Source organism: Mirounga angustirostris, unplaced genomic scaffold (assembly GCF_029215605.1).
Source record: "Mirounga angustirostris isolate CCGP_5_RB_7025 unplaced genomic scaffold, mMirAng1.0.hap1 SCAF_15, whole genome shotgun sequence".
NCBI lineage: Eukaryota > Metazoa > Chordata > Mammalia > Carnivora > Phocidae > Mirounga > Mirounga angustirostris.
The window spans coordinates 5958928-5973765 of NW_026991723.1; the positions used below are offsets into that span (position 1 = coordinate 5958928).

Here is a 14838-nt window from a genome sequence, read left to right on the forward strand (position 1 = left end):
TATATAATCAGCCACTCCTCACAACCCCAGTACAGCCCCTTCTGCCCACAGGTCCTGTGTGCCCATGCTTTAATAAAACCACCCTTTTTGCACTGAAGACGCCTCAAGAGTTCTTTGTTCGCTCCACACTCCAACATTTTCAAATCAGTATCTATGAAACCATATGAATATAAATAATTGAATAAATGAAAGCAAAGAGACAGCTCTTCCTTACATTAGAATTCCAATTATTAAATGTGTAAGTTAAAAGGACATAGAGAATTATCCTTAAGTAAACACCACATAATAACAGCTGCAGACAAGATCCAGTGATAGATGCTACAATCAGAAAGCAAAAGTTTCAGGAAAAAACTAGTATCTCCCCCAAGTTACTTTTTAACTACAAAAGACAGTAGTTACAGTGCAGAAATCTCATAGACACCAAGTGATCAAGGTAAAACATCACCAATAACAACATATATGAACACCATGAGCTCTGTCACATGATACGCTTAGAAGGACATATTTTTTCTGGTATTTTTTCCAAAAATACTTAAGCTCATCCCATTCATGAGAAAATAAACCCAACCTGATAGATTCTACTAAATAACTAATCAGTACTCTTTAAAAAGATCAAGAGGTCATAAAGGACAAGGAAAAACTTATTATTACAGAATGGAAGCGACTAAGAAGAAATAACCATATGCAATGTGGCATACAGAATAGCAGTCTAGAAAAGAGAACACCAGGAAAAAAATTAAGGAAAATGTCAATGAGATCTATACTTTAATTATTAATACTGTACCAATGTTAAATTCTTCCTTATAATTAATGCTATGTGAAAGATACATAAGAACAACAGAAACAAGTACATACTCTATGATTCCATTTATATAAAATTTTAGAAAAGGCAATCCAGTCTGTAGCAAGGGAAGGCAAGCAGATGAGTGATTGCCTGGAGATGGAGGACAGTGGGAAGCAAATACAAAGAGGTAAGAGGAAATATCTGGGGATGATGGATATGTTTGTCAGGATTATGGTGATGGTTTGATGAGTGTATACAAGTCACATCTAATCAAATTTACACTGTAAATATGCAATTGACATGATAAATTTATAGCATGTCAATTATATCTCAAAAAGTTGTTTAAAAAGTTACAAACAAGTTATCTTGGATGGTCCTTTTAAAAACTGAGTAAAGGAAGAAAAACACACTTAGGGATACCTAGTTAGACTCTGTTGCAGAAGCTCGAAGCCTGAACTACCCATAAGAGAGGAGGGACAGAAAGAAGACAAATACAAAAACTGGTTGTAGTTTGTTTAGCATCTAAAATACACATACATGAAAATCCAAGTTAGAATAAACTGTTTCTTTGTATTTATTTTTGATGATTTTGATATCTTTGACCAGTATATGTGAAAGATTTTTTAATGCTGGTGACTAAGACATTAACCAACTCAATCAGAAAAGGAGATTTTAAAAAAGGTTTTGTTATCAACAATAATTTGCCTACTGAATTAATAAATGTAAGAGCTGAATAGTGATAATATTTAATCACTAAGTTAAAACCACAGTATGTTTTAGCATTTACTAATTTTTCATTTCTTAACATTTCAATATCTCAGTATTTTATAAGCTTTTCATTTCTAAAAATGAGTAACTTATCTAATTTGGGAGTCAGAAAGCATACCAAGTCTGAGATTTTTACTCTGCTTGCACCTATATCAAAACAAAAGAATAATGTGGGCTTATAAAACTAAGTTTTTATATAAAGCAGAAACAAGTGGTCTTCAGTCTCACCTCTTCTCTGCTGACTTACATTGTGCACAAATGTAAAGTACTACTTTGTAAATAGCAGAAACCAACATGTTTAAAAAGTTAACCAAAAGAAAAAAAAAATCTAGGCACCAATTTAGTCCTTAGGGCACTGCTTCTATTTCTAAATACATGTATACCTAAAGAGGTCTACTAGGTGTTTCCTTATAACCCATGACAACATAGAAATTAGGGTCCCGAGATTATTTATGAATCTTTTTGTATAAAATTTCATGCTATTTTTTTTAAAGATTTTATTTATTTGACAGAGAGAGACACAGCGAGAGAGGGAACACAAGCAGGGGGAGTGGGAGAGGGAGAAGCAGGCTTCCCGTGGAGCAGGGAGTCTGATGCGGGGCTCAATCCAGGACCCTGGGATCATGACCTGAGCCGAAGGCAGATGCTTAACAACTAAGCCATCCAGGCACCCCAAAATTTCATGCTATTAAAACAGATCCTTACTAATTTTGTTACAATGACTAATATCCTAAGTTTTATATTCCTTAAATATCCATAACGAATAACCACATTTATAAATTCTTAGTAATCCACCACTTCAAATAGTTGTTTCCACAGACTGCTAATTTAAGTTGATTGTAATGTCTAAATAAAGTACACACAAAGTATAAGGAATAAAATGAACACTGGCAAACCCATCATCCAGCTACAGAAATGATTCACTATCAATAACCTGAAGCCCGAGTGCCCTTGCCTAATTACATGTACCTGTAACTCTCCAAGATATAATCACTATCTTCAATTCTGTGATTATATCCCTGCTCTTCTGTAATTCATTCACTTCTTGTACTGAAACTAATACATCACAACTTATTTATCCTCTTGTTGATAAAAACATTTGAGTTTAGAAATATCAATTTTTTTCTGACGAAAAAGAAAGTTAATTCCAAAATGAGAAATGTTTGGGGGGGGGGAGTATCTCTGACCATACAAAGTCCAATTCAATGCACTGTGTAAATTTAAAAACTTGATGAATACAATTAGCACTACTGTTATTAAACTAAGAGAAGTATGGCACATTTATGTTAATAGAATAGCATATCTATGATGTTTACATGCTTCCTAGCATTTTTAGTTGATTTTTAAAGATTAATGGTAACTAATGGTAACAGCTATACTTGGTAAATATCTGTAAAAGACACCAGACTGATTTTTTAAATTTTATATGACACTCTGTTTTCAGAATTAGCTCATTAGAGATTACATAACTATTTAGGATGTTCTCTGTATTAGTCTCCTAGGGCTGCTGTTCCAAAAACTGGGTGGCTTAAAACAACAGAACTTTAAATCAAGGTGTCAGCAGGGCCATGGCAGCTCCAGAGGAAAATCCTTCCTTGCCTCTTCTAGCTCCTGGTGTTTTGTCTACAATTCTTGGCACTCCTTGGCTTGTGGACGCATCTCTCCAGTCACGTGGCCTCCTTCTCCCTGTGTGTCTTCACACTGTCTTCCCTCTGTGCACGTCTATTTCTATGGCCAAATTTCCCCTTTTTGCGAGGAGAGTGTCATACCGGGATTAGGGCCTACTCTAATGACCTCATTTTAACTTGATTATAAAGAACCCGATTTCCAAATAAAGTCACTTTCCAGTATGGGGGGTGAGGATTTCAACCTATCTTTTTGGGGGGACATGACTCAACCCATAACATTCTTTGTAAATGTTCCATAATAATTGAGAAGTGGGGTACTAAAAATGAATAAACACAACCTATGACTAGCCATACTGTATGACTGGACAGCCTTAGTATAGACAAACTTTCTGCAGTGAGAGAAATGTTCACCTGCACTATCCAGTACACACTACTCACATGTAACCACAAAGCATTTGAAATATGGCTAGTATAACAAACTGATTTTACTTAATTCTGTAATAAGTTAAAAATTGTAATAATCTGTGGCTACTGGTTTCCACACTGGACATACTGAACTAGGTTCTGCCGAAGTGGTGATTGTTTAAAGAGCTGAAGACCAATTTAGTTTCAAAAATGCTGTGTTGAAGTTACACACTTTTCCTCACTACAGAGTTTTAGCAAATTTTCAGTGGCCAATGTACACTGTAAATCTTCAATACAGTATGTAATGCTTCCCAAGCTTATTTGATTAAACAATTCATCTTTGTCCAAGATTATCACACAGTGTCAAGAGTTCCTTATACCAGCCTTCAGGTAATTCTATTCCGTACTTTGAGTATTTTTAGAAACAGGTATGGCTGATAAGCTAAATATCATCACAACTACTTAAGTCTATTTTTCCAACTGTATACTTACTGGTTTTTAGTATATATACAAAGTTGCACAATCATTACTGATATATTAGTTCCAGAGCATTTTTAAAAATCATTCCAATAAGAAATTCTGCCTATTCTGCCTATTTCCAATAAGAAATTCTCCTCCTCCCAGCTCCTAGCAACCAATAATCTACTTTCTAACTCTACATACTTGCCTATTCTGGAGATTTCCTACAAGCCAAATCAACAATATGTGGCCTTTTATGTCTGGCTTCTTTCACTTTGCATAATGTGCTAGGGTTCATCCATACTGTACCATGTACCAGTACTGCCTCCCTTTGTGACTAATATTCCCTTGCATGCACATAGCACACTGTGTTTACCCATGCATCTGCTGATGAGACATTTGGGTTGTTTCCACCTTTCAGCTCTTGTGGTAAGTGTTGCTATGAAGTTCATTTCTGTTAAAACAAGTTTCTCTTTGAATACCTGTTATCAATTGTTTTGGGGTATATACTTAGAAATGGAGAGGCACCTGGGTGGCTAAGTCGGGTAATCAGGTCATGATTCCAGGGTCCTGGGATAGAGCCCCACATCAGGCTCCCTGCTTAGTGGGGAGCCTGCTTCTCCTCCCCCCCCCCCCCCCCCGCTCGTGCTCTCTCTCTCTCGCTCTATCAAATAAATAAAATCTTTAAAAAGAAAAAAGAAGAAATGGAAATGCTTGGTCATATGATAACTCTATGCTTAACTTTTTGAGGAACTATCAAACTTTTCCCCAGCAGCTTCAGGATTTTGTATTCTCACCAGCAGTTCGTGAAGGTTCTAATTTCTCCACATCCTTATCAACACTTGTTACTGTCTTTTTTATTGCAACCATTCTAGTGAGTGTGAAGTGGTACCCCGTGGTTTTGATTTACATTTCCCTAATGACTAAACCATGTTGAGTATCCTTTTATGTATTTATTGGACACCTATATATTATCTTTAGAGAAATAACTATTCAAATTCATTGCCTATTGTTTTTAAACTGGGGTCACCAACTTTTAAAGAGGTTCTGTTTCAACAGCTGAAATTTTAAGTTGTTTACTGGAATTCTTGTGTTTCTATAGTAAACTCATTATACATGGTGATTAGGTTCCCTGGCCAGCTCAAAAAAGTCTATTCAGCCCACATATCCTAATAAGGAATACAACACAGTGGCTAAAAATATAGGCTCTCAAGTCTGAATGCAAGATTCAAATACTGGCTCTGCAAATTACTAGCTTTATAAGCTTGGACAAACTATGTCTCCTGTGCTTCAGTTTCTGCATCTTTAAAATAAACATAATAGTACTTATTTCCTTGGATCTCGCTGCTGCAAAGATTAGTAATACAGCATTTGGCAGAGTGCCTGGCACTCAATAAGCACTATATTATTTGTTCCTATTTCATTAATGTCTTAAAATCACATTAAAAATGTTACTGAACAAAACTCCCAACTACTTCCTTGAGATAATTTATGCAAAATTCCTACTTAAGACACCAGTATATTCCTGCGAGGGCTTAGGGAATGGCAATAAGATCTGCCCAACTCTGTGGCAGTATACAGCTTAGGCCAAGGCAAATGACCAAATGCCTGGGGGGAGAGAAGGGCAGCAGACATACTGTAAGTGGGCACAGGGAACTTTCTGGAGTGACAAAAATATTCTCAATCTTGATTGGAATAGTGGTCATATGTAAGTAAATACACTTGTCAGTTTCACCATACGTAAATTTTACCTAAACAAAAAAAATCCAAAATAAATAAATAATCCATCATTTCAGTATAGTGAGAGCTGTTTCCAAAGGCAGGAAAGATTACTAATATATTTTAGACGATTTTCAAGATTTTCTGTTGAGTTGTGACAGTCTATTAAGTATTGTTTTCAAAGTGGGTACAGGGCATTTCTATCAGTGCAATTCCTTCTAGTAATACTATGTCAGTAATGATGATTATTAATTTCATCCAAATTACTCCATTTCCAAAATGCTATTTTCCTTCAGCGTAACACCTAATAACTGCAGCTGGTGTCTCAAACTCAACACCAACACTCTTAGCATTAAACTGAGATGACGGGACTCTTGGGTGGCTTAGTTGGTTAGCCATCTGCCTTCGGCTCAGGTCATGATCCCAGGGTCCTGGGATCGAGTCCCACATCGGGCTCCTTGCTCAGCAGGGAGCCTGCTTCTCCCTCTGCCTGCCAGTCTCCCTGCTTGTGCTCTCTCTCTCTCTGACAGATAAATAAATAAAATCTTAAAAAAAAAAACACGAGATGATCAACTTCATATACACAAAGAAGGTAACAATAAACTTGAGCCACTTCTTTCTCTCCTATATGAAATGAGTAATACTTGAGAAATGCACAATGCCCATTTTCAAGCTCCTGCAATCAGGCTCTTTTCTCTCCCACCCTGTTACTATTCTATATGCTGCAGAAAACTACCTCAATTAACGAGTGCTCTGGAATGGGAACACCTTTAAAATTAATTTCATGAATACATCATCCATAAAGTATTCACATACATCCCTAGGTATGTTTAACCTTAAGCCTTTAAACATAATTTCCAATTTACAAGAAATATGGAGGATTCAGGAAAACATTAACAATTAGACAAATCCAGAGTGTGGGGTGGTCTACAAGGAAAGTGGCCTAATCTACTAAAAGTAAAATAACTTACTGAAAATGAGAAAGGGAGGGAAGACTGTTCTAGGCTAAGTGACTAAAGAGATGCAACAACCCAATGGAATGCATGAACCTTGAGTACAGTTGATCCCTGAACACCACCAGGGTTAGAGGTGCCAACCACCACAGTTGAAAATCCACATCTAAGTTTTGACTCTCCAAAAACTTAATTACTAATAGACTATTGTTGACTAGAAGTCTTACTGATAACATGAACAGTTAACACAAATTTTATATGTCACATGTATTATATACTGTATTCTTATAATAAAATAAGCTAGAGAAAATGTTATCAAGAGAACAGTAAGGCAAACATATTTATGGTACTACAGTGTATTTACTGAAAAAAATCTGCAAATAAGTTCAACTACGTGTTAGTCCAAGGTCAACTGTAGTTGTTTTAAAATAAGAGGTGACTGGAGGACCAAGATGGTGGAAGAGTAGGAGATCTAAATTTCATCTGGTCCCAGGAATTCAGCTAGTTATCAAACCATTCTGAACACCTTCAAACTCAACAGGAAATCGAAGAAAAGAAGAGCAGCAATTCTATGAACAGAAAAGCGACCACTTTCTGGAAGGTAGGACATGCAGAGAAGTGAATCCGAGGCATATAAAGGGAGATAGACGGCGGGGGGGGGGGGGACTACCAGCAACTGATAGAGCAGCAGAGCACAAAATCAGAACTTTTAGAAGTCGGCCCTGCTGAGACATTGCTCCAGTGGCTGGGGGGGGGGGCCTCACTGGGACAGTGTGGTCTCAGGACTCTCAGGGTCACAGAAAGACCAGGGGTGCCTGAGTGCAGCAGAGCTCCCAGGTATCGGAGCAGGGAAGCCCGCTGCAGAAACCGAGCCGAGGTGCGGGCTCTCAGCTCAGGGTTGCCATAAACCATGATCCGCGGCACAGTCGGGCCACTGCTTCTCCAGCAGGGACCCAACAAGCAGCAGATCCGGGGAGACTCCCCTTCCTCCTCCGGGAGGAGTGACGCAGGAGCGCACCGCAGGGATCTGCTGGGTTTGGAGACTCCAGACCGGGTCGTGTGCCAGAGATAGAAACGCTCGGTCACAGGCTGGGGGAGCACAGAGTGCAGCAGGGGACCGGGGAGACGGGAGTGATTGACTGCTTTTCTCTGGGGGCTCACTGAGGAGCGGGGCCCCGAGTTCCCGGCTCCTCCGGGGCTGATACTTGGGAGGCCGCCACTTTCACTCTCCGCCTCCAAAGCTGTACGGAAAGTTTGCAGGGAACAAAACCTCCCGAGAGCAAACCCGAGATTACCTAGCCTGGGCTGTGGCAAAAGCAATGCAATTCCGCCTCCCACAAAGACATTTGAGAACCAAGGCAACAGGCCCCTCCCCCAGAATATCAGCAAGAATATCCAACCAAGACCAAGTATACAGATAAATGAGAACCCCAGAACTCCAGCACTAGGGGAATACAGCACACAGAATTCATGGCTTTTTTCCCATGATTCTTTAGTCTGTCAAAGTTAACTTTTTAAATTTTCTTTTTTTCTTTTTCTTCTTTCCTTTTCCAACCAACATCTTATCTTACCAATTCCTTTCTTAAAACCTTTTTTAATCTTTGTTTTTACAGTCATTCTATCCCTTCATTGTATTTAACCTTATTTTATATATATATATATTAAGTTTTTCTTTCTTTAAAATTTTGGGATACAGTTTCTTCTAACAGACCAAAATACACCCTAAATCTAGTGTATGGCTTTGTTCTAGTCTCCCACCTGATCACATACTCTCACTTTTTATTTTTTTTATTTTTTCAACCATCTTATCAATTCCTTTTTTAAAATCTCTTTAAATTTTCATCTTTACAGTCATATTCCATCCCTTCATCGTATTTACCCTTATTTTTGTATATATGTATGTGTTGTTTTCTTTAAAATTTTGGTAGGCGGTTTCTTCTAACAGACCAAAATATACCCAAAATCTAGCGTGTGCTTCTGTTCTAGTCACCAGCCCGTTCATATTCTTTTTTTTTTTCCCTTTCTTTTCCCGCCAGTTTCGGATCTCTTCTGATTTGTTTAGTGTATACTTTTCTGGGGTCGTTGCTACCCTTTTAGCATTTAGCTTCCAGGACAAACAAAAACGAAAAGAATTTGCAAACACCAAACCAGCCCTGCAAGAAATATTAAAAGGGGTTCTCTAAGCAAAGAGAGAGCCTAAAAGTAACGTAGACCAGAAACAAACAGAGACAATATACAATAACAATCATCTTACAGGCAATACAATGGCACTAAATTCATATCTTCCAATACTTACTCTGAATGTAAATGGGCTAAATTCCCCAATCAAAAGACACAGGGTATCAGACTGGATAAAAAAACAAGACCCATCGGTATGCTGTCTGCAAGAGACTCATTTTGGACCCAAAAACAGCTCCACGTTTAAAGTGAGGGGGTAGAAAATCATTTACCAAGCTAATAGACATCAAAAGAAAGCTGGAGTGGCAATCCTTTTATCAGACAAATTAGATTTTAAAGCAAAGACTATAATAAGACATGAGAAAGGACACTACATCATACTTAAAGGGTCTATCCAACAAGAAGATCTAACAGCTGTAAACATCTATGCCCCTAACATGGGAGCAGCCAATTATATAAGCCAATTAATAACAAAAGCAAAGAAACACATTGACAACCATACAATAATAGTAGGGGACTTTAACACCCCCCTGCACTGACATGGACAGATCATCTAAGCAAAAGATCAATAAGGAAATAAAGGCTTTAAATGACACACTGGAACAGATGGACATCACAGATATATTCAGAACATTCCATCCCAAAGCAACAGAATACACATTCTTCTCTGGTGCACATGGAACATTCTCCGGAATAGATCACATGCTGGGTCACAAATCAGCTCTCAACCGGTACCAAAAGATTGGGATCATTCCCTGCATATTTTTGGACCACAATGCTTTGAAACTAGAACTCCATCACAAGAGGAAACTTGGAAAGAACTCAAAAGATGAAGGCTAAAGAGCATCCTACTAAAGAACGAATGGGTCAACCAGTAAATTAAAGAATTAAAAAAATTCATAGAAACAAATGAAAATGAAAACACAACTGTTCAAAACCTCTGGGATGCAGCAAAGGCAGTCCTAAGAAAGTATATAGCAATACAAGTCCTTCTCAAGTAAGGTCTCAAATACACAACCTAACCCTACACCTAAAGACCAAACGGAGCTGGAGAAAGAAGAGCAAATAAAGCCTAAACCCAGCAGAAAAAGAGAAATAATATAAGATCAGAGCAGAAATCAGTGAAATAGAAACCAAAGGAACTGTAGAACAGATCAACGAAACTAGGAGCTGGTTCTTTGAAAGAATTAATAAGACTGATAAACCCCTGACCAGACTTATCAAAAAAAAAAAAAAAGACAAGCCAATTATAAGAACATATTATGAGCAACTATATGCCACCAAATGAGGCAACCTGGAAGAAATAGATGCATTCCTAGAAACGTATAAACTACCAAAACTGAACCAGGAAGAAATAGAAAACCTGAACAGACCCATAACTACTAAGGAAATTGAAACAGTCATCAAAAATCTCCCAACAAACAAAAGCCCAGGGCCAGATGGCTTCCCAGGGGAATTCTACCAAACATTTAAAGAAGAATTAATACCTGTTCTTCTGAAGCTGTTTCAAAAAAGAGAAATGGAAGGAAAACTTCCAAACTCATTTTATGAGGCATTACCCTGATCCCAAAACCAGACAACGACCCCATCAAAAAGGAGAATTACAGGCCAATATCCCTCATGAACATGGATGCAAAAATTCTCACTAAAATACTAGCCAATAGGATCCAACAGTACATTAAAAGGATTATTCACCACGACCAAGTGGGATTTATTCTTGGGCTGCAAGATTGGTTCAACATCCACAAATCAATCAACATGATACATTATTAAAAGAACAGGAACCATATGATCCTCTCAATACATGCGGAAAATGCATTTGACAAAGTACAGCATCTTTTCTTAAAACTCTTCACAGTGTAGGGATAGAGGGTACATACCTCAATAACATAAAAGCCATCTATGAAAAACCCACAGTGAGTATCATTCTCCTTGGGGAAAAACTGAGAGCTTTTCCCCTAAAGTCAGGAACATGGAAGGAATGTCCACTATCACCACTGCTGTTCAACATAGTACTAGAAGTCCTAGCCTCATCAGACAACAAAAAGATGTAAAAGGCATCTGAATCAGCAAAGAAGTCAAATTCTCACTCTTTCCAGATGATATGATACTTTATGTGGAAAACCCAGAAGACTCCACCTCAAAACTGCTAGAACTCATACAGGAATTCAGTAAAGGGGCAGTATATAAAATCAATGCAGAGAAATCAGGTGCATTTCTATACACCAAAAAGGACACAGAGGAAAGAGAAATAAAGGAGCTGATCTCATTTACAAGTGCACCCAAAACCATAAATACCTACGAAAAAACCTAACCAAAGAGGCAAGGATCTGTACTCAGAAAACTACAAAATACTCATGAAAGAAATTGAGAAAGACACAAAGAAATGGAACAAAGTTCCATGCTCATGGACTGGAAGAACAAATATTGTGAAAATGTCTATGCTACCTAGAGCAATCTACACATTTAACGCAATCCCTATCAAAATACCATCAACTTTCTTCAAACTAAGTACATAATAGGCTTCAGGAAACTTTTTTGTAAAAATTGGCTAAAACTTTTAAGTTCAACTTAAAAAAGCGGAGTCCATTAACTGGAAAATAAACTTAGGGAGACTATCTAATTCCCCTATGCCAGAAAAATAAACACCTAAAAATACACAGTATTGTAGTTTGAAATGTACATCCATGCAGTAAGATTTTTCTTCTTGCTACCTGCGATCTTCCCAATTCCATTTAAGTTTCCCTGGGATGGGAGAGCCCAGGCTGACCAACCATCTGCTCTTAGGCCTCAGTTTCCTCCTTTCATTTCAAATGAAAAGGAAATGACTGTAATGGAAAGAAAACCGTTCTATTTCACAGTATTCTTTTATTTAAATGCATACTACACTGAAAAGTTCTAAGCACTGTGCTCAGAATTTAGTGAGCACTTACTAAGCAATCTTTAAATACTAAGAGAACGGCTTAATTTTTTTTAACATTATATTTATTTATTTTGAACTTTGAACTTCAGATAAGAACAATGGGAATAGATGATGTTCTTTCCGAGACTGTGCCTATTGTCTCCCCAAAGCTTTACTGGTAGGCAGTAGTGCCACAAGGATGGGGCTGTCCGTGAAACAGCAGCAACTCTGCTGCCAGACATGGGCTGCCTTGACATGGAGCAGAGGGCAATGCACTCTCTAGTGCTGTCAGGAAAAATACCGAACTCCTTGGAAAGCTGACAGTGCTGCTAGCCAGAGGTTGCAGACCTGCTTTGGGCAAGCAGCACATCCTTCAGCCATCCAGAAATATAACAGGGAGATCCTGGAAATGAGAAAGCCAGAGAGGGAACAGAAAAGCCCACCACGTATCGTTGACTCATGGTAAGACAATGTTCCTTACTTATAAAGAGGAAAAACCCAAAAACCCAAGCTCTACACTCATCCCTGTCTAACGGAGAGGCTGTGTAAATGCACAGAGAAGAGCAAAGAATGGCCAAGCTCCCCACACATCACTGGCTCACTGGAAGTCTGTTCCCAAGAAAGTCATGGAAGGGCCCAGCAGGAAGTAAAAGCTGGAACCCACACAAAAAAAATCCTGAATTTTGCAAGTGCTTCCCAACACACATACAGAGTAATCAACAGAGAACAGATGCCTTACTAGTTCAAGATGTTTTATGCAAACATAGAGGCAACCCCAAGAAAGCCATGATAAAAATAAGAAAAAATAAAGCAGAGAATTCAGTCAGTGGCTGCACACTGCAGGGGAGATAATTTTTACAAATTAAATCAAATGAGTTACTAAAAAAAATACCAAAACACAAAATCAGCAACAATAACCCTCAGAAAACAAGTTATCTAAAATGCCCAATTATAAGCAAAAAATTAGAACACTTACAAGGAAACTGGAAAAGTGTGACCCAGACTGATGGAAAAAGAAACTCATCTCTGAGTGGACCTAGAATAGCAGACAAAAATTCACAACAGTCATGATAAATATATTAAAGAAATAAAGGAAAATATAATACCTCAACAAGTGGGGAACCTCAATAAAGAATAAAAAAGAACCAACTCTAGAAATTCTAAAATTTAGAAGTATGACTGAAATGAGAACTTCATTATATATACTCAGCAGATCTGAGAGAACAAAAAATATCCAAAAAAAAACCCAAAAACAAAAAACCATGAAAATAGTTCAGTAAAATTATCCAATCTAAAAAACAGAAAAAAGTCTAAAGTGAAGAAAGCATCAGAGGCTGCGGGACAAGTGAAGCAACATATGTATAATGGGAAATTCCAAGAAATGTTATAAAGGATTAAAAAAAAAATTAAAGAAATAATGGCTGTGAATGCCCCAAGTTTGATAAAAGACATTAAGCCCCAGATTCACAATGCTTGACAAACCTAAGTGGGATAAATACCGACATACATACCTATGTACATACACCACACATAAACTACTGAAAGCCAACAAGAAAATGCTGGAAGAAAATAAAATGACTAATCACACACAAAAGGACAAAAGTGTGATTAACAGCTGACTTCTCACCAAAAACAATGGAGGCCAGGCGGCAATGAAACAAAATACATAAACGCTGAAACAAACAAAAAAACCTGTCAGCCATGAATTCTATGTCCAACAGAATTATTATTTAAACCTGCAGGCAAAGCAAAGATATTTCCAGATATACAGATTGAAAATTTGTTGCCAGCAGACCTGCCTTACAAAAATACAAAGAGATCGCTCAGAAGAGAAATGACATCAAATGGCATGCACAAAAAAATTAACAAGCCTGAGAATGCTATACTAAAAAAGGCCTGCATGTAAGGTTGATCCTTGGCTGGCATCTGGGAACTTGGATGTGGGGAGAGCTTTCACCACTGTTTAACTGATACAAATAGCTAAATGTACCTAAACTCTACAAAACACATGGCTTATGCTGAAACACCTGTTTTCCTTCAGGGTATGGGCTAGATAGAAAGGCCCCAATAAAAACCTTGGGGAACGAGTCTATAGTGAGCTTCCCGGGTAGTCAAACCTGCACACGTGCTGTCACAAAAATCTGATGCTGGAAGAAATAAGCACATCTTAGATGACTGCACTGAAAAAGGATTACTGAAAGCTTGCACCTGGTTCCAAGAGATTATCCCCAATGAGACTTACCTTGGCAAATTTGCTTTCTATCCTTCTGTTGTAACAAACTATAGCCATGAGTAGGACTATATGCTGAGTACGTGAGCCTTCCTAGCAAATCACTAAACCACATAGTGGTTTAGTGTGTTACATAGTAACTCAAATCCAAAGGAAGAAACACAGAGAATGCTAAATACACACATAAATATAAATGCACATTTTTTATTGCTTTTCCTTTTAATTTCTCTAAAAAATATCAGAATTTATAAAACAATAGTTTTTAAAAATATAGTTGAACCCTGAATAACACAGGTTTGAACTGTGAAAGTCCACTTACACGCAGACTTTTTAATAAATACAATAATGCATCTTTTGTTCCTTATAATTTTCTTAATAACATATTCTTTTCTCTAGCTTATCTTATTGTAAGAATACAATACATAATACCTACAAAATATGTGTTAACCAACTGTTATCAGTAAGGTTTCCAGTCAACAGTAAGCTATTAGTACTTAAGTTTGGGGGGACCCAGAAGTTATACATGGATTTCTAACTCTGCAGGGGGTCAGTGTCCCTAATCCTTGTGTTGTTCAAGGACAATTATATAAAACACCGTATTTACATATGTTTACAACATACACAGACATAACATACTACACAATTACCTCAAAGAAGGTGATGGAAAACAGAACAGAAAATAAGGAAACACAACTTGAACAGCACTGGACCTAATAGACATACAGATCACTCCACACAACAGAAAAATGTTTCTGCCCAGTGCACATGGAATATTCTCCAAGACAGACCATAAATTAGGCCACAAAACAAGT

General features: G+C 37.6%; 1 protein-coding gene across 4 annotated transcripts in view; it reads right to left on the minus strand.

Annotated features, from left to right (window-relative positions):
• RIC1 (RIC1 homolog, RAB6A GEF complex partner 1) overlaps positions 1–14838 on the minus strand; it is a 166632-nt gene that overhangs the window by 135968 nt on the left and 15826 nt on the right. The window lies entirely within an intron of this gene.